Genomic DNA, 24,066 nt, shown 5'->3' with positions numbered 1-24,066 from the left:
TGCTGTTTGAATTTGAGATACAACAGCTGAGATGGAGATAAGGCTTGTCATACTGGGGGTGGTGGTGGGGTGTTCGCTGGAGACGGGGACACTGCTGCTTCTCTGGATGGCCTATAGACGGCGGTGGGCCGATTGGAGGGTTTCCCCAGAGTCCAGAGCGTGCTACAGCTGGCTGCATAGAGGAGACCTGATCCTACCATGACGAAGTAGGAGACAATGGTCAATCACATCAGCCTGCAGGCCAGACCCTGACCAGAATCAATCCAATTCACTCCTCTTATACGTGACAGCTTCTGGAGTCCGATTTATCACTCCCTTCACCGATGCAGTGAATGTCTTAACTTTACACTGTGGTAATATGACACAGAAACACGTGCACAGAATAGATTACCTGACGGTTGATTATCTTTTTTGTTGTTGTTGCATGGCAACAATTGTTAATTCACCAAACCACTGTGCACAATGATTCAAGATGATTTGATGATAAAGAACGTTTTATGATCATTTGAATTTAAACATACTGTGCATATTGTAAACATCCTATTATTGTTGCTAGTCTCTTTGACTAAGTCCTCTAAACCTGCGACTGTACACGTTTGTATAATAGCAAATCTGGAAATAATTGTTTGGTAAAAAGTTTATTATCCTCTCAATGATTCTCAATCATCATCTCAAGCATGACCCATATCATCATATTAATTCTGACCAATTTCTTATAACAACTGTACAGATCACTGGCTACTCTAACTAAGACACAAATGACACCGATGATTCATTAACATCTCTGTCTGCACTACTTCATCATGCATCATTTTACCTAAAATGCTACAACAATTTGTTCCTGATTTGCCACAAGCTCAACAGATTAAACAACTTCCACAATGCAGGATGACTGGTCATTTCATACACATGAATTAATGAATGCTAATTAATATCCTTGTACGCAAAGCTCATATACAGTGTTTACTGTAGCATTGCCAACAGAACAGAATATACGTTTTGGTACATAATTCATTCCTTAATTGTGTTTGGGAATCTAAGAGTTGTCCCTGAGAATTGACATATTTTGGTGAAAACAAACTACTACATCTCAACAGCTGGGTACTGAAGGTTATGTGACATTGGTATGTGCACATGAGCTCCGGAGTCGAGGTGTAGTCTACAGTTCAAGTCGGACGTTTACATACACTTAGGTTGGAGTCATTAAAACTCATTTTTCAACCACTCCACACATTTCTTGTTAACAAACTATAGTTTTGGAAAGTTGGTTAGGACATCTACTTTGTGCATGACACAAGTCATTTTTCAAACAATTGTTTACAGACAGATTATTTCACTTATAATTCACTGTATCACAATTCCAGTGGGTCAGAAGTTTACATACACTAAGTTGACTGTGCCTTTAAACAGCTTGGAAAATTCAAGAAAATTATGTCATGGCTTTAGAAGTTTCTGATAGGCTAATTGACAACATTTGAGTCAATTGGAGGTGTACCTGTGGTTGTATTTCAAGGCTTGCCTTCAAACTCAGTGCCTCTTTGTTTGACATCATGGGAAAATCAAAAAATATCAGCCAAGACCTCAGAAAAAATGGTAGACCTCCACAAGTCTGGTTCATCCTTGGGAGCAATTTCCAAACGCCTGCAGGTACACATTCATCTGTACAAACAATAGTATGCAAGTATAAACACCATGGGACCACAGAGCAGTCATACCGCTTGGGAAGGAGACGCATTCTGTCTCCTAGAGATGAGCGTACTTTGGTGCGAAAAGTGCGAAACAATCCCAGAACAACAGCAAAGGACCTTGTGAAGATGCTGGAGGAAACAGGTACAAAAGTAGCAATATCCACAGTAAAACAAGTCCTATATCGACATAACCTGAAAGGCTGCTCAGCAAGGAAGAAGCCACTGCTCCAAAACCGCCATAAAAAAGCCTGACTACGGTTTGCAACTGCATATGTGTAACGCTCGTCGTTAGGTGGAAGAGAGGAGAACCAAAGCTTGTGGATGGCTACCCGAAAATGTTGACCCAAATTAAACAATTTAAAGGCAATGCTACCAAATACTAATTGGGTGTAAACTTCTGACCCACTGCGAATGTGATGAAAGAAATAAAAGCTGAAATAAAGCATTCTCTCTACTATTATTCTGACATTTCACATTCTTAAAATAAAGTGGTGATCCTAACTGACCTAAAACAGGGAATTTTTACTTGGATTAAATGTCAGGAATTGTGAAAAACTGAGTTTAAATGTATTTGGCTGAGGTGTATGTAAACTTCCGACTTCAACTGTAGCTAACAATAACTAGCTAGCGTTGTTAACGGAGCTATTTTGTAAGAAAACGGCTGAGACGACTCAAACCCTTTAGCTAGCTAATAAGCCCTCCTCTGCGACAACGTTATTGGGTTGCTGGAATACTAGATATGTATTTTAAATGTAAGATAACTGTCATTGAACTTGGTGGTTACTACTGATTCTACATCCGAGGGGAGAGAAATTGTCCACCTTTGTTTGGTAAGGGCTCGGAGTGATGTCACACACCCAAGAGGGTACACCCAAGAGGGTTCACCCGATCACCCAAAGGATAATAACGACTTTGTCTCCGGCTATCCTATGAAAGGAAATTGCGTGTATTGTATTTGAGCTACATGTGTGTCTCGAGTAACCTGGGGAATGGATATAAGGCTTGATAGTTTGTGGCATATTGGCAAAATGTACTAAAAGACATATATGAGTTTTGAGTTTGGACTTTTATTACCTACCAATAGACAAGAAAGGCCCAGAAGTAGCAATTCATATCCCACAGAAAAGCTATTTGTTTTCTCATTGAGTTGTTTAATGATAGGCCTATCACTCTTCATTGTTTTGTCTATTAATAAAGATAGATCACATTGTATCGGTCTCTCATGCATACACCCCTTTCAAATTAACAGCTCAGCCCGTCTGCCATGATCTATATCGTCCCATTGTTGAGACAGAGTATTGAGACAGAATTACGTAAAGCATCACTATGATGTGTTTACTCCCTCCCTGGACAGCAGGCAAACATCGCCTTTAAGATAACTCCATATGTAAATTACAGATCACACACACAGCACATGCACACACATGCACACACGCAGGGAGATCAGCGCAGACAGCCCGGAGGGAGAAGAGGCTGAGCAGATTTAGGAGGCAAGGGGAAATTGTGTTTAATAAAAAAAATCCTTGTAGTTGAAAGGGTGAACAAACCGTGCGCAGCTGGAAGCATAAAATGAGAATAGTCTCAGAATCCCAACCTCCAGGCATTATGAGACACATGGGCCCAAGTCCAAATGAATCAATGAGCCGTTAATACGAAATCTCCTCAAAACTGCACTGCAGGGAAGGAGACAGATGCAAAAAAAGAGATGTAAGGGAAGCTGAGAAGAATTTGAGTGGCAGAGATTTGGAATGCTCTTTCAGTAGTTCTGAAATATCCTGAAGCTGAACTAATTATAATTTTGTTTTGTTAACAACGTGCGAATAAAAAGCACAGGGGGTCATGCTGTACAGGCCCACAATATACAGTATAGGCCTCTAAGCACACCTCTCCCACATACAGTACCAGTCAAACGTTTGGACACACCTACTCATTCCAGGGTTTTTCTTTATTCTACATTGTAGAATAATAGTGAAGATATCAAAACTATGAAATAACACATATGGAATCATGTAGTAACCAAAAAGGAGTTTAAGAAATAAAAATATATTTTGGAATTTCTTTCCTTCTTAGTGTGTTTGAGACAGTCAGTACACAGAAGATAGCCTTATTTGGTAAAAGACCCAGTCCATATTATGGCAAGAACAGCTCAAATAAGCAAAGAGAAATGACAGTCCATCATTATTTTAAGACATGAAGGTCAGTCAATCCAGAAAATGTCAAGAACTTTGAAAGTTTCTTCAAGTGCAGTCGCAGAACTATCAAGTGCTATGATGAAACTGGCTCTCATGAGGACCGCCACAAGAAAGGAAGACCCAGAGTTACCTCTGCTGCAGAGGATACTTTCATTAGAGTTAACTGCACCTCAGATTGCAGCCCAAATAAATGCTTCACAGAGTTCAAGTAACAGACACATCTCAACATCAACTGTTCAGAGGAGACTGCATGAATCAGGCCGTCATGGTCGATTTCTGCAAAGAAACCACTACTAAATGACACCAATAAGAAGAAGAGACTTGCTTGGGCCAAGAAACATGAGCAATGGGCATTAGACCGGTTGATATCTGTCCTTTGGTCTGATGAGTCCAAATTTTAGATTTTTGGTTCCAACCGCTGTGTATTGTAAGGTGCAGAGTAGGTGAACAGATGATTTCTGCATGTGTGGTTCCCACTGTGAAGCATGGAGGAGGAGGTGTGATGGTGTGGGGATGCATTGCTGGTGACACTGTCTGGGATTTATTTCAATTTCAAGGCACACTTAACCAGCATGGCTACCACATTATTCTGCAGTGATACACCATCCCATCTGGTTCGCGCTAAGTGGGACAATTACTTCCTTTTCAACAGGACACTGACCCAAAAAACAACATTAGGCTCTATAAGGGCTATTTGACCAAGAAGGAGAGTGATGGAGTGCTGCATCAGATGATCTGGCCTCCACAATCACCCGACCTCAACCCAATTGAGATGTTTTGGGATGAGTTGGACTGCAGAGTCAAGGAAAAGCAGCCAACAAGTGCCCAGCATATGTGGGAACACCTTCAAGACTGTTGTATAAGCATTCCTCATGAAGCTGGTTGAGAGAATGCCAAGAGTGTGCAAAGCTGTCATCAAGGCAAAGGGTGGCTACTTCGAAGAATCTCAAATGTAAAATATATTTTCATTTGTTTAACACTTTTTTGGTTACTACATGATTCCATATGTGTTATTTAATAGTTTTGATGTAGAAAATAGTCAAAATAAAGGAAAACCCTTGAATGAGTAGGTGTGTCCATGAAAGATTCAATGTTACGTTTCTAAATTGTTCACGAAGGCCCACTCTGTCTCAGACAAACATACCTTGTAAAAGGTTTACTAGAGTGTAAGTATGGCATAAATCTGCAAGCCATAAGCAGAACAACAGGATAACTCTAGGAGGATATCTTTATTTTCTAATCTTCCTGAATTGACTTCACATGCACCCGGGCTGCTCATAAATGACATAACTTTACACCTTTCCTGAATGATAGGCTTCCGCTACACTAATGGAGCGGAAAAGTGAGGACAGGATGTTCGTGCCAAATGTCACTCTATTCCCTATTTAGTACAATACTTTTAAACAAAGCCCTATGGGCATCCCCTATTAACCCCTGGTCGAAAGTTGTGCTCTAATCTAGGGAATAGGGTGCCATTTGTGACGCACACAGATATTTAGAATAAGTATCAGCCAAGGAGGCATTGTTATGATAGGAGACTGGCGCCGATGCAATCCTCCTGCGACAGCCACTGCTGCATCACCCGAGAGTGTGATTCTGCAAAGCACAATGCTAATTGATTTGCCCAGCACTGTATCTGATGTCGTCTAATTAGTTACAAGGCGTGTGCATACGGCTTGGGGACTTTTCTTTTGACTCTGAGAGCAGTTCGACTATGCAAGGACGACTATGCATGTTAAGTCTGAAGAGAACTTAGAAGATAATATGAGATAATGCTTTGCAGGGTCTAAAAAAATTCTAATGAGCATATACTATACAGTCGTGGCCGAAAGTTTTGAGAATGACACAAATATTAATTTCCACAAAATTTTCTGCTTCAGTGTCTTTAGATATTTTTGTCAGATGTTACTATGGAATACTGAAGAATAATTACAAGCATTTCATAAGTGTCAAAGCCTTTTATTGACAATTACATGAAGTTGATGTAAAGAGTCAATATTTGTAGTGTTGACCCTTCTTTTTCAAGACCTCTGCAATCCCCCCTGGCATGCTGTCAATTAACTTCTGGGCCACATCCTGACTGATGGCAGCCCATTCTTGCATAATCAATGCTTGGAGTTTGTCAGAATTTGTGGGTTTTTGTTTGTCCACCCGCCTCTTGAGGATTGACCACAGGTTCTCAATGGGATTAAGGTCTGGGGAGTTTCCTGGCCATGGACCCAAAATATCGATGTTTTGTTCCCCGAGCCACTTAGTTATCACTTTTGCCTTATGGCAAGGTGCTCCATCATGCTGGAAAAGGCATTGTTCATCACCAAACTGTTCCTGGATGGTTGGGAGAAGTTGCTCTCGGATAATGTGTTGGTACCATTCTTTATTCATGGCTGTGTTCTTAGGCAAAATTGTGAGTGAGCCCACTCCCTTGGCTGAGAAGCAACCCCACACATGAATGGTATCAGGATGCTTTACTGTTGGAATGACACAGGACTGATGGTAGAGCTCACCTCCGGACAAGCTTTTTTCCGGATGCCCCAAACAATCGGAAAGGGGATTCATCAGAGAAAATGACTTTACCCCAGTCCTCAGCAGTCCAATCCCTGTACCTTTTGCAGAATATCAGTCTGTCCCTGATGTTTTTCCTGGAGAGAAGTGGCTTCTTTGCTGCCCTTCTTGACACCAGGCCATCCTCCAAAAGTCTTCGCCTCACTGTGCGTGCAGATGCACTCACACCTGCCTGCTGCCATTCCTGAGCAAGCTCTGTACTGGTGGTGCCCCGATCCCGCAGCTGAATCAACTTTAGGAGACGTCCTGGCGCTTGCTGGACTTTCTTGGGCGCCCTGAAGCCTTCTTCACAACAATTGAACCGCTCTCCTTGAAGTTCTTGATGATCCGATAAATGGTTGATTTAGGTGCAATCTTACTGGCAGCAATATCCTTGCCTGTGAAGCCCTTTTTGTGCAAAGCAATGATGACAGCACGTGTTTCCTTGCAGGTAACCATGGTTGACAGAGGAAGAACAATGATTCCATGCACCACCCTCCTTTTGAAGCTTCCAGTCTGTTATTTGAACTCAATCAGCATGACAGTGGTTTCCAGCCTTGTCTCGTCAACACTCACACCTGTGTTAATTGACGCTAGGGGTCAGATTATTTTTTTATTTTTTCAATAACGTTCCCAAGGTAAACGGACTATTTCTCAGGTCCAGATCGTAGAATATGCATATAATTTACGGATTAGGATAGAAAACACTCCAAAGTTTCCAAAACTGTCAAAATATTGTCTGTGAGTATAACAAAACCGATTCTGCAGGCGAAAACCTGAGAAAATCTAACACAGAAGTGATTTATTTGTATTTTTAAATCTGTGTTTCCTGGCCCGTCTTTCTTCCATTTAAAGCGGTATCAACCAGATTCCTTTTCCAATGGCTTCCTCAGGTTGTGACCAGGCTTTAGACATAGTTTCAGGCTTTTACTTTGAAAAATGAGTGAGAATTTTCAAAAGTAGTCAGGTGTCCTCTGATTAGTTCCTGCGCGCGAGAGGGTAGCTCTCCATTTTCCTTTTCTCTCTTATTGAATAGGTTACGGTCCGTTTGAAATATTATTGATTATGTTTGTTAAAAACAACCTGAGGATTGATTATAAAAAACATTTTACATGTTTCTACGACCATTACGGATACTTTTTGGAATTTCCGTCGAACGTAACGAGGCTTTGGTTTTCTGAACATAACGCGCAACCCAAATGGCGTTTTTTTGTTATAAAAGTAATATTTATCGAACAAAAAGAACATTTGTTGTGTAACTGGGAGTCTCGTGAGTGCAAACATCCGAAGATTATCAAAGGTAAGCGATTAATTTTATTGCTTTTCTGACTTTCGTGACCAAGCTAACCAAGCAAATATAAGGCTAACTGTTCTAGCATTGATTGATACACTCACAAAAGCTTAGATTTCTTTCGCTGCAAAGCATATTTTCAAAATCTGACACGATAGGTGGATTAACAACAAGCTAAGCTGTGTTTTGGTATATTTCACTTGTGATTGCATGATTGTAAATATTTTTAGTAATATTTTGCGCCCTGCAATTCAGCGGTTGTTTAAGAAAATGATCCCGTAAAAGGGATCCGTAGCGCAGAGAAGTTAACGAGAGAATCACTGACATGATGTCAGCTGGTCCTTTTGTGGCAGGGCTGAAAAGCAGTGGAAATGTTTTTTGGGGATTCAGTTCATTTGCATGGCAAAGAGGGACTTTGCAATTAATTGCAATTCATCTGATCACTCTTCATAACATTCTGGAGTATATGCAAATTGCCATCATACAAACTGAGGCAGCAGACTGTGAAAATTAATATTTGTGTCATTCTCAAACTTTTGGCCATGACTGTATGTGCTCTTTAACAGGCTTTTGAAAGTCGTTTTCAGTTGGTAAAAGAAGCTGACTCTTCAGCAAGTAGTTTTAATTTGACATTACAGTAAAAAATCTAAGTTTGATCAAATGTTTTCAGACTTCTTCTGATGACATACTGTAACGTCCGAGGCCATCTATTTTGTATATCCAGCTATATGACACAATCCAAAATTAGTTTGGATTGATGATCTTTTCCATAGCTGTATCTACACGACCGATGGAGTAGGATGTGAATTCATCTTAACATTGTACCACTTTTCAGGTGAAAACAGGTGATTTTGGAGTGTAATGTTCCTTTAATGATAATAAAGAACATTAAGGATGAAGACATTTCCATAATCATAAAGTAGAGTACTGCTGGCAATCAAGTGTCAAGTGAGGTAAATTTTTTCATCTGCGCACACAATTTCACATAATGATCTCCCTATGGTCAATGTCAGCGCCCCCGCGAAATCGAATTAGCACAATAAAAGAATCCCCATAAAAATCTGTCAATTTAAGATAGAGATACTGTATCTGGGTTTTTTGCACTGGATGTGTCTCAGTACACCACATCCACCTATGTAGTAACACTCCGAATGGTTTGGCCTACAAACTATTATGACACATCTATGGAAAGGTTAGACTCGTACATGTGGGTTTGGCTCTAGGACGCCCACAGGCCTCTAAAGACTCGTCTGAAGGTCCCTGGTACCAGTCCCAAAAAATTGGAAGTCTATATGGAGACTGCTTAGTGACAAAAATAAGGGGTTAAATACAGTGCATATGGAAAGTATTCAGACCCCTTCCCTTGTTCCACATTCTGTTACGTTACAGCCTTATTCTAAAATTTATTGAATCATGTTATTCCCTCATCAATCTACACACAATATCCCATAATGACAAAGTAAAACAGGTTTTTAGATTTTTTTTAGAAACACACCTGTCTTTATAAGGTCACACAGTTGACAGTGCATGTCAGAGCAAAAAGTTCGAAGGAATTGTCCGTAGAGCTCCGAGACAGGATTGTATCTAGGCACAGATCTGGGGAGGGGTACCAACACATTTCTGAAGCATTGAAGGTCCACAAGAACAAAGTGGCCTCCATCATTCTTAAATGGAAGAAGTTTGGAACTACCTAGAGCTGGCCGCCCGGCCAAACTAATCGGGGAAGAAGGGCCTTGGTCAGGGGCCTTGGTCTGGGAGGTGACCAAGAACCCAATGATCACTCTGACAGAGCTCCAGAGTTCCTCTGTGGAGGTGGGAGAACCTTCCAGAAGGACAACCATCTCTGCAGCACACCAACAATCAGGCCTTTGTGGTAGAGTGGCCAGACGGAAGCCAGTCCTCAGTAAAAGGCACATGACAGCCCGCTTGGAGTTTGCCAAAAGGACTCTCAGACCATGAGAAACAAGATTCTCTTGTCTGATGAAACCAAGATTGAATTCTTTGGCCTAAATGCCAAGCGTCACATCTGGAGGAAACCTGGCACCATCCCCACGGTGAAGCATGGTGGTGACAGCATCATGCTGTTGGGATGTTTTCCAGCGGCAGGGACTGGAAGACTAGTCAGGATCGAGGGAAAAATGAATGGAGCAAAGTACAGAAAGATCCTTGATGAAAACCTGCTCCAGAACGCTCAGGACCTCAGACTGGGTCAAAGGTTCACCTTTCAACAGGACAACAACCCTAAGCACAGAGCCAAGACAACACAGGAGTGGCTTCGGGACATGTCTCTGAAAGACTTTGAGTGGCCCAGCCAGAGTCTGGACTTGAACCCCATCGAACATCTCTGGAGAGACTTAAAATAGCTGTGTAACAAAGCTCCTCATCCAACCTGACAGAGCTTGAGAGGATTTGCAGAACATAATGGGAGAAACTCCCCAAATACAGGTGTTCCAAGCTTGTAACGCCATACAAAGAAGACTAGAGGCTGTAATCGCTGCTAAAGGTGCTTCAACAAAGTACTGAGTAAAGGGTCTGAATGCTTATGTAATTGATAAATATATTTCTATATATCTTTGCAAACAATTCCAAAAAACAGTTTTTGCTTTGTCATTATTGGGTTTTGTGTGTACATTGACAAGGGAAAAAAACGATTTAAAACCTCTTAGGGATCCCCTAAAGCACCAATCCCGTTAGCTGGATAGACTTGACAACATCCGGGGAAATTGCAGAGCGCCAAATTCAAACTACAGAGATATAAATATTCAACATTCACGAAAATGTAAGTGTAATACATCAAAATAAAGCTTAACTTCTTGTTAATCCAGCCGCTGTGTCAGATTTCAAAAAGGCTTTACGGCGAAAGCACACCATGCGATTATCTGAGACAGAGCTCCGCATACAAAAACATGAAAATAATTTTTCAACCAGGCAGGTGCGACACAAAAGTCAGAAATAACGATATAATATATGCCTTACCTTTGACAATCTTCATCTTTTTGCAATCCCAAATGTCTCAGTGACACAATGAATGGTCATTTTGTTCGATAAATTCCTTCTTTATATCCCCAAAATGTCCATTTATTTGGCGCGTTTGATTCAGAAATACATCGGTTCCAACTCGCCCAACATGACTACAAATTATCTAATAAGTTACCTGTAAACTTGGTCCAAACATTTCAAACAACGTTTTTAATCCAACCTCTGGTTGAAAAATGTAAATAATCGATACAATTTCAGACGGGATAAACAGTTTCCAATACCGAAGAAAAACAACACGGAGCGCGATCTTGTTCACACGCACCAAAATACTAGAGACCTTCTGAGTGACACATGGAATGAATAGCACTACTTCTTCATTTTTCAAAAGAAAAACATCGAACAATTTCTAAAGACTGTTGACATCTAGTGGAAGCCATAGGAACTGCAATCTGGGCCATAATAAATCAGGTTTCCCATAGAAAAGCATTGGAAAACAAAATTCCCTGGATGGATTGTGCTCGGGGTTTCGCCTGCCAAATCAGTTCTGTTATACTCACAGACATTATTTTAACAGTTTAAGAAACTTTAGAGTGTTTTCTATCCAATACTACCACGTATATGCATACCCTAGCTTCTGGGCCTGAGTAACAGGCAGTTTACTTTGGGCACACTTTTCATCCGGACGTGAAAATACTGCCCCCTATCCCGAAGAAGTTTTAATACATTTTAGAGTAAGGCTGTTACGTAACAAAATTTATAAAAAGTAAAGGGGTTTGAATACTTTCCAAATGCACTGTAGCTCAGCAGTATTCCCCACCTCCCCGGCTTAGACAGAGCTTAGACTCTTAAGGGTTTTAATTCAGACTGTCTTTTTTATTCATCTGGCCTGATTGCAGACCCCAAACCAACAGTACTGTATAATAGATTTATCACACAGTATTATCTGTTTGGATGGATTGCTTTGGATACCCTCCAAGAACTGACAAGAAAATGGCTATGATTATCCATATATGGATACATATCATTATGGATGTCTCTATTGTGATTGATTGATACTCTGATGTCAAATACTGTCAAACACTCATGCATTAAAGCTCATTATAGCACTTGAGTGAGTATATACACTACAGCATTCCAGGTATCAGAGCTACCTGATTTATCAGGTTTCCTTCCTGCTGTCTGATGGGAGCCTAAGCAATTTTCTTGTCAGGCAGTGGAAACCGGTCATTACATTGCTATGCAAACAAGCAGTGACATGGCTCCTCCCACATTTAACCACATTTGAGTCTTAGACACACTTGTTTGCTGCATCGCCTCCTCGGTACATGTCTACACATTTCATGGACAAAGGAGACCCCACGGAGAAATTAATCTGGGTTTATGTGAGATTAGAGACGGTGTTGTGACACAAAGGAGGAGCTCTGCCCCATGGATCGAGAAGTTCAGGATCTTCAAGAAGGATGACTTTGAGGCTGACTGGATGAAGCTTTGGCCAGGTCTACAGAGTGAAACTCAAGCTTTGGAGGGATAAGTGTGCCCTGAAAAGCTTCGATACCATCCTCACTGGCACCAGTTTCTACATGTATTGTTATGTGGCTTTATTACAGGATATACTCTAGAACAGAGCAACCAATAAATCACATAATTTAATTGCCCGTTTTTAATAGAATAACAATCACTAAAAGAGAGCACATTTGGGTGTTTGGATAAGTAGCCGTTTGCAGTAGTGGTCTAAATACCGGGAAAATAAATGTGTTCGATTTGAAAGATTGAAACTGACAACACAAACATTTTTGCTGAGGCTGCTCAGGTGTGATCAAATCTGTCAACTCCCCCTTACAGTTGTCTTTTCTTTCTTTTCTGTTTGTAGGAGAATGATAGAGGAGGCATCCAAGATGGCATCCAAGGCATCCAATATGGAGAAAGTGACATTCAAGTACATCTACGGGGTGTGTAATGACCCTCCCGCCGTGGTGATGGAGTACATGAGTAATGGCTCCCTGGATCATCTCCTCACCAGCCACATGTTGATGTGGCCCAAGAAGTTCCAAATGGTTCACGAGGCCACCATGGGCATGAACTTCCTTCACAGCATGAACCCTCCACTTCTCCACCTGAACCCCAAGCCTTCAAACATCCTTCTAGACGATCACCTCCACACCAAGGTGAGGATAGCTCTTTAGAGACGCCGATATGTCGTTTAAAGCAGCTATTACTTTTTTTTAAAGTGTAATGAGCGAGACGAGGGTCATTAATGATCTCTTGACTCTTTGTTAATTAGGCATGCAAACATTAAAAAGTGTAGGGTTATATTTCAATAAGAGTTCAGTGGTACATGCTAATGATTATCAGTATGAAGAAAATTTCCCTCCAAAGATTTCAGATTTTGGCTTAATTAAGTGGGAGATTGGGAGCAAGAAGGAATTCATTGAGAATTTGACGGCAAGAGGAAACATTTGCTACATATCTCCAGAGACTTTTACCCTGTGCCCTGAGCATCCAGGAACCAAGTTCGATGTTTACAGGTAAGGTTGTTGCCAAGGGCGAATTCCTACAAACTCACACATAGGCCCACTATAGAACTGTGTCAATAGGCTAGTTTCCTCTCTCTCTGCAGACAAATTCCCTAGTGTATGAAGTAATACAAACAAACTCGAACTATAATTAACACTAACTATGATTTATTAACACTAACTATGTCATATATTTTTTTCAATATTGTTTCTAATAAAGTATTATCTTTGATCATGTAATTTAGATTTAATAGACACTTAACAAAAATATAAACACAACATGTAAAGTGTTGGTCCCATGTTTCATGTGCTGAAATAAATTATCCCAGAAAATGTCCATACGCACAAAAATCGTATTTCTCTCAAATTTGTTTGCATCCCTGTTACTGAGCATTTCTCCTTTGCCAAGATAATCCATCCACCTACAGGTATGGCATATAAAGAAGCTGATTAAACAGCATGATTATTACACATGTGCACCTTGTGCTGGGGACAATAAAAGGCCACTCTAAAATGTGCAGTTTTGTCAACAACACAATGCCACAGATGTCCCACTGGTGCGCTGGAGAAGTGGGCTCTTCATGGATGAATCCTGGTTTCAACTGTACCAGGCCGATGGCAGAAAGCATGTATAGAGTTGTATGGGCGAGTGGTTTGCTGATGTCAACGTTGTGAACAGAGTGCCCCATGGTGGTGGTGAGGTTATGGTATGGGCAGGCATAAGCTACGGACAACAAACACAATTGTATTTTATCGATGGCAATTTGAATGCACAGAGATACCGTGACTAGATCCTGAGGCCCATTGTCATGCTATTCATCCGCCGCCATCACCCATGTCGCAAAGACCTGTACACAATTCCTGGAAGCTGAAAATGTCCCAGTTTTTCCATGGCCTGCATACTCACAAGACATGTCACCCATTGACCATGTTTGGGATGCTCTGGATTGACGTGTACGTCAGCGTGTTCCAGTTCTCATCAATATCCAGCAACTTCGCACAGCCATCGAAGAGGAGAGGGACAACATTCCACAGGCTACAATCAACATCCTGATCAACTCTATGCAAAGGAGATGTGTGTTGTGCTGCTTGAGCCAAATGGTGGTCACACCAGATACTGACTGGTTTTCAGATCCACGCCCTTACCTTTAAAAAAAAACGTATCTGTGACCAACAGATGCATATCTGTATTCCCAGTCATGTGAAATCAATAGATTAGGGCATAATGAATATATTTCAATTGACGGATTTCCTTATATGAACCGTAACTGAGTAAAATCTTTGAAATTGTTGCATGTTGCATTTATATTTTTCTTCAGTGTAATTAGACACATGGGGAAAGGACCACATACACGTTATCCGGTATTACGTGTTCCTTGTTTTAATTTAGCTTCTCTGTTGTTATGTGGGAAATCCTGACCCAGAAGAACCTTATCAAGGTGGGAAATGTGAGTAGTGGTAATGTATTCTGATTCTGTCACGCCCTGGCCTTAGTTATCTTTATTTTCTGTAATATTTTGGTTAGGTCAGGGTGTGACAGGGGGATGTTTGTGTTTTTGTCTTATCTTGGGTGGTTGTAGTGTCTAGGGGGTTTTGTTAGAGTGTATGGGTTTGTGTTGAGTGTAGGTTTCTAGGTATGTCTATGGTTGCCTGAATGGTTCTCAATCAGAGACAGCTGTCATTCATTTGTCTCTGATTGGGAGCCATATTTAAGGCAGCCATAGGCATTGGGTTGTTGTGGGTAATTGTCTATGTTTAACGTTTGTAGCTGGTGTATGCACTAACGTTTGTGGCTTCACGGTCGTTTGTTGTTTTGTTTTGTAAAAGTGTTTGTTTTCGTGTTTCGTCTTCTGAAAATAAAATATGTATTTCTCTCACGCTGCGCCTTGGTCCACTTCTGCCTCATTACGACGATCGTGACAGAATTACCCACCAAACCAGGACCAAGCAGCGTGAAAGGAGGGAACAGCGCTTTGTGGAGGAATGGACCCGGGAAAAGGATGAGTGGAGAACAACCTGGGAAGAGATAGACAGGTGGGCGTGCGATCCAGAGAAAGTGCCGGAGCCTGCCTGGGATTCGCTGGAGCAGTGCGAGGAGGGTTACAGGATTATGGAGTTGGAGAAAGGAGCATGACGGCGCGGTAGGAAGCCCTCGAGGAAACGCCAAAAATGTATTGGGGAGGGGCACATGGGGAGTGTGGCGAGTTCAGATAGGAGATCTGCGTCAACTTCCCGTGCTACCCGTGAGGACCCGAAGAAGGAACCGGAGCCAGTCGGGCTGATATTGGAGGTGAGCAATGGGAATGATACAGAGACTGTTAAGGATTTATTGGGGAGTTTGGAGGAGAGTGAAATGAGGGAGCTGCTGTGTTGGTGCGTGAGGCACAACATCCACCCGACAGAGTGATGTTACCTGAGTCAGCTCTCCATGCTCGTCCTGAGGTGCGTGCTAACCGTCTGGGAATGACAGTCCCACGAACCAGGCCTCCTGTACGCCTCCCTAGTCCTGCACCTCCTGTAGCAGCCCCACGTACTAGCTCTCCTGTGGCAGCCCCTCGTACCAGTCCTCCAGTTCCGGCACCACGCACCAAGCCTCCTGTGCGTCTCCAGAGCCCTGTGCGCCCTGTTCCTGCTCCCCGCACTAGCCTTGAGGTGCGTGTCCTCGGCCCAGTACCACCAGTGCCAACACCACGCACCAAGCTTCCTGTGCGTCTCCAGAGTCCAGTACGTCCTGTTCCTCCTCCCCGCACTAGCCTTAAGGTGCGTGTCCCCAGCCCGGTACCACCAGTTCCGGCACCACGCACTAGGCCTAATGTGCGTCTTCAGGGTCCAGTATGCCCTGTTCCTCCTCCCCGCACTAGCCTTAAGGTGCGTGTCCTTAGCCCGGTACCTCCTGTTCCGGTACCACGCACCAGGCCTACTGTGCGCCTCAGCCGGCCAGAGTCTGCCGTCTGCCCAGTGCCGCCTGCACTGTCCGTCTGCCCAGAACCGCCTGCACTATCCGTCTGTCCCGAGCCGTCAGAGCTGCCCGTCTGTCCCATTACGACGATCGTGACAGATTCATGTATCAGATTTTTTTTTTTTATTGAATCACAGACACAGTAGTGTTTGACAAAGTTCAGGTTGTTAAACTATACGAGCTAGTAATCACATTTTACTTTGAGAGGTAATTTTTTTCAAATTATTTCTCATCTGAATGACCATATAACTTTTAACTATAACTAAAAGGTCAGGTGTGGAAAAGATCCCTGATGACAAGCCACGCGAATGTGAGCAGATGATCACAATAAGGCAACTGTGCTGGGATCAGGATCCCAGAGATAGGCCGACTTCTCAGGTAACATTTCACCTGATTGCAGACCTGTTTGTGCTGTAAAATACTTTAGAATAGAATAGACACGTTATTGTTAATTTGGTTAGAAAGAAAATGTGTGTTCTTCCTTTTTCCCAACCCCAGACATACCCACATGTTGAGAAGCACAGGGTCAGCCACGGTGCAGTGCAAGATGAAGAGATATTTTGGGGTTTTACTCAATGGCACAATAGTAATGATCTGAAACCAGCAGCCCTCCAGTGGCCAATTCAGTCTACATTTTTCCATTGCCAGGCTTCTGGGCTACCTACGGCCAACCAACTCCTATAGTCATTGTCATCAATGCCAGACATACAAAACGATCTGGGATCAGGCTAGATGACATTATGTATCCCTCGCCATACCAAACCGCAAACAACAACAAAACAAGCCTATCTTGGAGACAACGAAAGGGGGAGAATAGCCACACCGTGTTATTATCAGAAACAGTACAGAAACAGAATGGCCACCACTTTGTAATCACTAAAAGTCTAAAATAAATTATTATGAAAGGCCTTTGTTGTCTCCAAGTGCCATAGGCTTAACTTTTCAAAGAAAAATAAACCTTTTAAGCCCACACATTACCCATGTGAGCGTACCAGCGTGTTGTTTCTTCAAAACAAGGCAAGCCCATCTGTTGGAGAATGACACAATATGGCTGAACATGTTGTGTGGTCTTTGTTCAGTAAACGATTGGCTGATCTTACACTGGCTGAGGCCAGATCCTCAGACGGGTTGCAAAGGGAGGGTATATTACTGGTAAATTTAGAAATGTACCAGTAAACTACCAGAATTTTGGTACATTTCAAGGATTTTATGGAATTTTCATCACAAGACATCTAGTGGCCTTTTTTAAGTACATCAGATTATCACTGGTGTCTGTAATTATCTCTGGCCCACTGCGTGGCCTTAACCTGTCCCACTATTGTTTGTGGAGATATGCTCTGATGAAGGTCAACTGACTGAAAGCTTAGTCTCTATTAATTAAAATGTATTTGTATCTGACTGGAAGTTTGCGGATACTTTTTCCTGTTTCTCAAGTTATGCATTTTGCTTCCAGCACCTTCACTATTCAGTTTTGTGTGTGCGGTAGATTCTGCCCATGTATCTACATGGATTTTCATCACAATGTAAAAAATACAACATAGTAAAATAAGATGATTTTAAGATAAAGAAATGGAATGACAAAGCTGTGAAACATTATCCTAAATATAACCCATCAACTTAGTGAAAAACATTTCTGTATTTCAGTATTAAAAATCCTTCATATTTTTTACACACTTGTATTTATTTTACTATGTCCACATATGTTTGTTGTAAATGTTTAGGCGCCGAACTGTTTGTTGTGAAAAAAAGTAAATATTGGAAGAATTGCAGAGATATTTGAAAATTATGCCATTGTTGATTAGATGTTTTTTTCATTAATTAGGATATTTTCTCTTGAACTATATGGTCTAACCTATTAGAAACTCATGGACAATACAAACACAGATATTAAAAAATAAAAAAATGTACACTACCGGTCAAAAGTTTTAGAACATATACTCATTCAAAGGGTTTTTCTTTTTCTACTATTTTCTACATTGTAGAATAATAGTGAAGACATCAAAACGATGAAATAACACATATGGAATCATGTAGTAACCAAAAAAGGGTTAAACAAATCAAAATATATTTTATATGTGAGATACTTCAAATAGCCACTCTTTGCCTTGATGACAGCTTTGCACACTCTTGGCATTCTCTTAACCAGCTTCACCTGGAATGCTTTTCCAACAGTCTTGATGGAGTTTCCACATATGCTGAGCACTTGTTGGCTGCTTTTCCTTCACTCTGTGGTCCGACTCATCCCAAACCATCTCAATTTGGTTGAGGTTGGGGGATTGTGGAGGCTAGGTCATCTGATGCAACACTCCATCACTCTCCTTCTTGGTAAAATAGCCCTTACACGGCCTGGAGGTGTGTTTTGGGTCATTGTCCTGTTGAAAAACAAATGATAGTTCCACTAAGCACAAACCAGATGGGATGCCGTATCGCTACAGAATGCTATGGTAGCCATGCTGGTTAAGTGTGCCTTGAATTCAAAATAAATCAAAGGCACCAGCAAAGCACCCCCACACCATAACACCTCCTCCTCCATGCATTACGGTGGGAACTACACATGTGGAGATCATCTTTTCACCCACACCGTGTCTCACAAAGATTGCACCGTTTGGATCTCCTATTTGGACTCCAGACCAAAGGACACATTTCCATCGGTCTAATGTTCATTGCTCGTGTTTCTTGGCCCAAGCAAGTCTCTTCTTCTTACTGGTGTCCTTTAGTAGTGGTTTCTTTGCAGCAATTTGACCATGAAGGCCTGATTCACACAGTCTCCTCTGAACAGTTGATGTTGAGATGTGTCTGTTACTTGAACTCTGTGAAGCATTTATTTGGGCTGCAATTTCTGAGGCTGGAAGCTCTAATGAACTTACAGTATTCTCTGCAGCAGAGGTAACTCTGGGTCTTCCATTCCGGATACGGTCATCATGAGAGCCAGTTTCGTCATAGCACTTGATGGTTTTTGCGACTGCACTTGAACAAACGTTCAAAGTTTTTGACATTTTCTGCATTGACTGACCTTCATGTCTTAAAGTAATGATGGACTGTCACTTTCCTTTGCTCATTTGAGCTGTTCTTGCCATAATATGGACTTGGTCTTTTACGAAATAGGGCTATCTTCTGTATACCCCTCTACCTTGACCCAACACAACTGATTAGCTCAAACGCATTAACAAGGAAAGAAATTCCACAAATTACTTTTAAGAAGGCACACTTGTTAATTGAAATGCATTCCAGGTGACTACCCCATGAAGTTGGTTAAGAGAATGACAAGAGTGTGCGAAGCTGTCATCAAGGCAAAGGGTGGCTAAATGAAGAATCTGAAATAGAAAATGTATTTGGATTTGTTTAACACTTTTTTGGTTACTGCATGATTCCATATGTGTTATTTCATAATTTTGATGTCTTCACTATTATTCTACAATGTAGAAAATAGTAAAAATAAAGAAAAGCTCTTGAATGAGTATGTGTTCTAAAACTTTTGACCGGTAGTGTATATGAATACATTTTATTATTAAAGTATAAATGACTAAAGTTACCATAGATTGCCATAGATTACCTGTTAATTACAGAAAATGATGGTAAATTTGGTAAATTACCTGTAGTTTATTTACCAAGTACTTTTTTTTTTTACCATCACTCCGACCTGAATTACACAGCACTCAGTAACTCTGCTTCTGTTTCTGTTAAAGATCATAATTATCCTGTCTGGGGCTTCTAGACTGTAAGCTTTCTGATCCTAGACTTTGAGGAGACTCAAAGAGACTCGGAGAGCACATGCTCTGCTCACTGTAATGCTTATTGATGTGAGATGCCTTATTGTAATATTCTAAAATGAACTCGGATAAGATTGGATAATTTACAGGAGCTGCAGGTCAACTAGTTAGGAAGCAATTAAGGCAGAGGATTAAAATGCCATGTTAATGAATACTAACGAACACCATATGTATGCAAACACTGCCGCATCGAAATTAGCAACAATTTTCCGGTCCTGTAAGCATATCGGTGGGATTTGATTTATGCATCAAACTTTGTTACAACCACAATTTGATTAGCTGCATTATCATCCCCTCCTCTATTGAGCCAGTAGGCCTATATTTTCCATATTACAGCATTATTATGCATAAGAATAGGTTATTTGCATGCTACTATCATAAAATGGACACCTTAAATCTGTATGAACAAAAGTGTACGTTTGTTTCAGTGTGATTTTTCTTGGGCCCATGAATATTGTCTTGGCTACAGCAGTTGTTGTACATTAGGAAACGTTTTCATAAAACTATAGTGCCTCATGGATTTTATCATCTGTTTTTCCCAAGATCAAAAACACTCATGTTTGAACAGAATTTTAAATGAATAACTTACAATATTCACACTTGTACACATCTTGTTAACATTTTGAGTATGACGGATGCATGCAGCAATTTGAGATTCTGTCATCAACATACAAACCTCTTTGTCTGTTTCTTTATTTCCAGGTACTGTTCGAAAGACAGAAGCTCTGAGTGACGTCCTGGGAATAGGTGGATGAAGCAAAGGGGAAAAGACACACTCACCTGATTGTACCATGCTGTCGTCCAGCTGCAGACGAGTGAGCGCTCAGTGCTGCATCCTCCATCAGTGTTGAGATAACAAATACAGAATCCGCCATCAATGTTGAGATAACAGATAGAAAGCTCTCTCTCTCTCAATTCAATTCAATTCAATTCAATTCAATTGACTTTATTGACATGGCAAGTTATTATTACTTACATTGTCAAAGTATACATATCGAAAAATGTAAATAAAATATATATGTATATATATACACAAAATATATATATATTTATATATAAATAAATGGTGGGACTAACAGTAGTAATAATAGTAGTAGTGGACATGGGATTACCATTAATAACAGCTACAACAACAATGTTAATCAGAACAACAATCTCTCTCTCTCTCTCTCTCTCTCTCTCTCTCTCTCTCTCTCTCTCTCTCTCTCTCTCTCTCTCTCTCTCTCTCTCTCTCTCTCTCTCTCTCTCTCTCTCTCTCTCTCTCTCTCTCTCTCTCTCTCTCTCGGTTTGCTCTCCCATGTGTATTTAAAAGAAGCCCTTGATAATGCCAACCGTATGGTTGTATAACGTGTGCATCTTATAAACAGTTCTCCTTAGCTCCGGTCACATGTCCATCTGGTGCATCTCCAATATATGGGACAAAAAATGTTCTGCAGAATATCAATACCTAACTGTGACATGTCAAGGTGATAAATAACTACTCCATTAATAACAACATTCACTTGTTGATGTGCTGCTATTATGATGACTACTATTAACGCTTCATTTTCATTATATCTCCTTTAAGAAATTCACGTGCTCACTCGCCAACTCTTCAGGTTGGAACTGGAGAGGGAAATGCTTTGCTAGTTAGAAAAATTGACAAAAAGCTGTCCCTTTGGATCATGTGACAAAATGTTTATTTAGCTCTGGCTCTTAGACCTGGGACAAAACAACAACTGTGCAAAATGAATAATGCATAGGAGGAAAGCCTTGTCTCTCTTTAGATGAAGCCAACTTGTATGCAAATTCATGCACGTTTTAATAAACCACATGGCTAACAGCCATGAGAACGTTGTGCGTCTCCTCCTGGTGCGGCTGGGGAGCGCCGACGAGCGCGAGGAGCTACATGGGAGGATGGTGCTTCACGTGGGAAGTGTGTACGGCCACCTCACCATCACCAAGCTCCCGCTCAGTAAGGGAGTTGACCACAACAGGACGGACCACTCCCTGACCACCGCTCTACACCTGTCAGCCGAGGAGGGCCACAACAGGGTGGCCAGGCAGCTGGTGACAGCTGGTGCCGGTCAACTCCCTGGACAGCTGGCATTACACCCCTTTACACTTCGCTGCCCTCAATGGACACACGGGCATCTGCAGGTTGCTGTTGGGCAACGGGGCGATCCCCGACCCCAGGACCCTCCAGGGTTGGACACCAATGCACTTGGCTGCGCTGAAGGGGAAGCCCACCAGAGCTCAGTGGACACGCCAGGGAAGGGCGGCTGGACGCTCCTCCACTTGGCCTGCCACCAAGGGCAGGAAAATGTGGTGTCTAAGCTGCTGGCAGCTAAGGCCGATCCCAACGTGGCAGAGGATAGCGGTTGGACGGCACTCCACTTGGAGTGTAACGGTGGGCTTTTCCCCAGTGTGCTCCAGCTTATCACGCATCGGGCCAACGTCAACGCTCAGAACAACAGCCAGGCCACCCCGTTACACCTGGCTGCCCAGAATGGCAGCGTTCTCATTACCAAAGCCCTGCTATTGAACGGGGCAGAGAGGATTAGTAAGGATTCGACAGGCTGCACAGCCCTATACCTGGCCAGGAAGTGTCAGAAAGAGGAGGTAGTGCAGCTACTGGAGGACAGTTAGTGAGCCTTTCACACTACTGAGCCAAACCGAGCTGAGCAATGCCAAGCTTTACTGAGCTGAACCGAGCCAAACATAACTGAGCTTCTGAGCTGGCCTGGTTACATATCCACTATTGTTGCTGGAACTGTGCTAAAAATAATAATGTGAGAAGAAGCTATCCGAGTCAGTACAATTTGGTTTGGGTTGGCAAGATAGTGTACTAGAAAGGGTACTAGAAAGCGAACAACGGCATGTTGAAATATAACTCTGGACAGGGTAACACTGATGTCAGGCGTAGTGACAGTAGAGTACATCACTGTTGGGAAGAGTGTATTGATTCTCTCTACTGATTTATGTCCCTACGATGTCTAAGCTGCTTATGGGCAGGTGGGACTGTAGCGTCCCACCTGGCCAACATCCGGTGAAATTGCAGAGCGCCAAATTCAAAACACAGAAATACTCATAATAAACATTCGTAAAATATACAAGTGTTATACTTCGGCTTAAAGATTAACTTAATGTTAATCCAGCCGCTGTGTCAGATTTCAAAAAGGCTTTATGGCGAAAGCATACCATGCGATTATCTGAGGGACAGCGCCCCGCTTACAAAAGCATACAAACATTTTCCAGCCAAGTAGAGGAGTCACAAAAGTCAGATATAGCGATAAAATTATTTACCTTTGATGATCTTCATATGGTTGCAATAACAAGACTCCCCGTTACACAATAAATGTTTGTTTTGTTTGATAAAGTTCCTCTTTATGTCCCAAAAACTCAGTTTTGTTGGCGCGTTTTGTTTAGTAATCCACTGGCTCCAGGGCGGTGCAAAACATGCAGACGAATACATCCTAATAGTACCGGTAAAGTTCGTCGAAACATGTCAAACAATGTTTATAATTAATCCTCAGTTTGTCTATTGTCTAAATAATAAAAAATATTTCAACCGGACAATAGCGTTTTCAATAGAATGGATAAATAACGAACGGTGCCCTATCGGTCACGCGCGCATAGCAGCTCTGCATTCGTCCCCTGTCCTCTGACCAAAAGGTATTTTTACTCGTCGTTTTTCAAAATACAAGCCTGAAAGCATGTCTAAAGACTGTTGACATCTAGTGGAAGCCATAGTAACTGCAATCTGGGTCCTATCCCATAACATAGTCAATAGGCATTCAATGGAAAACAACTCACATCAAAAAAATCCCACTTCCTGGATGGATTTTCCTCTGGTTTTTGCCTGCCATATCAGTTCTGTTATACTCACAGACATTATTTCATCAGTTTTAGAAATTTCAGAGTGTTTTCTATCCAATACTACCATGCATATGCATATCCTAGCTTCTGGGCCTGAGTAACAGGCAGTTTACTTTGGGCACGTGTGTCATCCAAACTTCAAAATACTGCCCCTACCCAAGAGAGGTTTTAAGAATGTTATTCTAAATGCTCAATGTTATTTTGTTATGTTAATTTAAATGGTTAAATTATTGTTTTAGTACTCAAGGACGACCTTACTGTATGTTGTCGACGTC

At 41.7% G+C, this 24,066-nt stretch overlaps 1 pseudogene; it reads left to right on the top strand.

Moving 5' to 3' along the window:
• The window catches only part of LOC139549632 (ankyrin repeat and protein kinase domain-containing protein 1-like), a 30,670-nt pseudogene extending 8,109 nt beyond the window's left edge, over positions 1-22,561 (top strand).
• Positions 22,562-24,066: the final 1,505 nt, after the last annotated feature.

Source organism: Salvelinus alpinus, chromosome 22 (assembly GCF_045679555.1).
Source record: "Salvelinus alpinus chromosome 22, SLU_Salpinus.1, whole genome shotgun sequence".
In the NCBI taxonomy this organism is placed as follows: Eukaryota; Metazoa; Chordata; class Actinopteri; order Salmoniformes; family Salmonidae; genus Salvelinus; species Salvelinus alpinus.
Note: the sequence above shows the minus strand (reverse complement) of the source record. Positions and strands in the feature narration are given on the sequence as shown.